The sequence below is a fragment of the Priapulus caudatus genome, unplaced genomic scaffold (genome assembly GCF_000485595.1).
Source record: "Priapulus caudatus unplaced genomic scaffold, Priapulus_caudatus-5.0.1 Scaffold8, whole genome shotgun sequence".
Lineage (NCBI taxonomy): Eukaryota > Metazoa > Priapulida > Priapulimorpha > Priapulimorphida > Priapulidae > Priapulus > Priapulus caudatus.
Genome location: NW_014577069.1, coordinates 892,681 through 895,039, shown reverse-complemented (window position 1 = coordinate 895,039; position 2,359 = coordinate 892,681). Strand labels below are relative to the sequence as shown.

General features: G+C 49.4%; 1 protein-coding gene across 1 annotated transcript in view; it reads left to right on the top strand.

Moving 5' to 3' along the window:
* Window positions 1-1,922: 1,922 nt before the first annotated feature.
* The window catches only part of LOC106806230, a 7,968-nt gene continuing 7,531 nt past the window's right edge, over window positions 1,923-2,359 (top strand). The window contains exon 1 of the mRNA XM_014808102.1: window positions 1,923-2,035. The gene's annotated coding sequence lies outside the window, so the exon portion shown is untranslated. The remainder of the gene's footprint in view (window positions 2,036-2,359) is intronic.

Below are 2,359 nucleotides of genomic sequence, written 5' to 3'. Positions count from 1 at the left end.
ATTTCCTCCGTGGGGCGTAGAATCGCATATATACCATTGAAGGATACTGAACTTTGTATAGGTCGAACTAGAAAAAAAAACAATCGGCGCACGATGCGCATGCGCGTGGCTTATTAGGAGAGAGCGCCTAAAGTTAGCCTTAAGCGGCCTTAAGCGGCCTTATTAGCCGTAAGCGGAGCCTTGAGCGCCTAAACGCCTAAACCAGCGTAAAGTTAGTGGTGCAATAGGTATAAAATTAAACATTGCAGTAATATTAGCATTTACCCCCCCCCTCCCCACGCCATCACTAATTTATGTGACGATGAATCATTACGCAGGGAAACCGTACTGGGACCAGATGCGCAACTCGCTACATAGAACTCGTAAATTCGCTTTATACGTTTAAACTGACAAGCCATGCATAAACATAGACGGGATTCGACTGTGGCAGTTCGAATTAAACCGACATGAAAAACTAAGAACCCCGCTTCTTTTCAGTCTACATATTTAGCTTGCACACACGCGGAAATAGATGCAGTATCGACGGCAAACATTAAAATGAACGAAAAACTTCGCTGAAATATCGACGAAATTACAACGTAGGCGTTAAGGTTTTATGTGATTCCTCAATATAAGGCACGCCTTGAGATATTTTTCCACAAAAGCCACAAAATAATTGAACAACGTATAGGTATATTTGCGATTTTACTTTCACTAGTCCATACTGCGTCGAAGATAAAGAACGTCTCTCGTTCTTCCTATGAAATTTGTCTCTTGCGAGATAGTCATCAGAACTATTGTTGCGTTTCCGACGTATGTTCGCACCCCGAACAACATTACAACCACGTAACTTCTATATATACAATAGCGGCGTGTTTTCTACTGCATGCTAACACGAAAGCCGATTCACTAAAAAAAAACACTAGTAGCCGTTTTTACTACGACGTCTTTTTTGGATTAATTAGAGCAGATATAGTCATTGTAGCGGGCATAGCATAGACACGTCTGTGTTACACAGATTAATCTTGAGGAAGACTTTCGAACTGCGAAATCTTTCTCGCGTAAGTTAACGCGCGCGCGCGGGAGCGCGAAGACGCGGGGTAACTGGGTTAGCAGTCTTTTGGATTATCCGAAGACCGCTCTGAACAAGGATATACCGCATTCACGTCTGCGCATCCACGCGCAAACGGCGAGCAATGGCGGAAAACAAAGAGCGCCATTGTTTTTCGACGGTGGGCGGGTTTCAGGACCTGTCGTCACACTGTGGTTTAGGTCGAGCGTTGCCCCACAGTCGTATATATATATATATATATATATATATATATATATATATATATAGTTCTCATTCGCGCGAAGGCTGTGTGCCAATATATTCGAGCAAGCGAGCAAAAGCTACGGCGGCGGCTAAACGCCCATATAACACCACGGAGCCGTTAATCTAGTAAACACGCAGCCGTTAAAAATGTCACCGGATTAGCAATCCGCGTGTTAATCATCGTAAACGCAGCAAGCCGTTAAAATTGTCAAAACGCAATGCAATTCGCCCGCTTAATTAGGCAAGCTAAATTAAATTACATCGCCAGCGCCGCGATCTCTAATGTTATAGCTGCCACCTTGTATGGCCGCGGTGAGAGCGCGCGGCCCTAATATCTATGATTGCAGTTTCAATCGCGCCCTGTCTGTATACGCACACCATCGACGCCAGCACGCACCGCACATACTCCGACATTTCAGCGTCCAGGGAAGAGCGATGCGCTGCCGTCGTTCAAGTCTCGACAGACCTCACCGTCGTTCGCGACGACGCGGTGCGCCGACCGCGGCCCGCAACGCGACGATCGCGCCGCGAACGAACGCGAATGCGACGCGTAAACTACATCCTGTCGATAACAGAGTGCGCCGCCGGAGATGCGGTTCCGCGGGACTGGTGCTGTCGCACAAGGACGACCACGCCGTCAGGCTCGTCAGCAGCACCCACGGCACTCGCACGTCAAGCCCATCGTTAGCGGCTACGACCGTACGACTCGAGCCTCGATTGCCACACCGCCGTTCATTCACGTGAGAGAGAAGGAGTTGTGTGTGGTGGTGTGTGTTTGTGATTGTTTGGTTGCGCTGCCGTGCCGTGTGTGTGTGCGTGCGTGGCGTAGTGCGTGTGTGGTGCTCTGTGCGTGCGTCGCGTGCGTGAGTGTGCGTGCGTGCCAGTGTGTGTTTTAATGTGCGTGGGTGTGTGTAATGTGTGCTGTGGCGTTGTGGCGTGGGTGGCGTGGTGTGCGGTGTGTGCGTGGTGGCGTGTGATGCGTAGTGTGTGCATGCGTCGTGTGCGCGAGCGGGTCCTCGCTGGCGTAAGCGTAACAAATCCCCTCGCATTCGCAGAAACATCGGA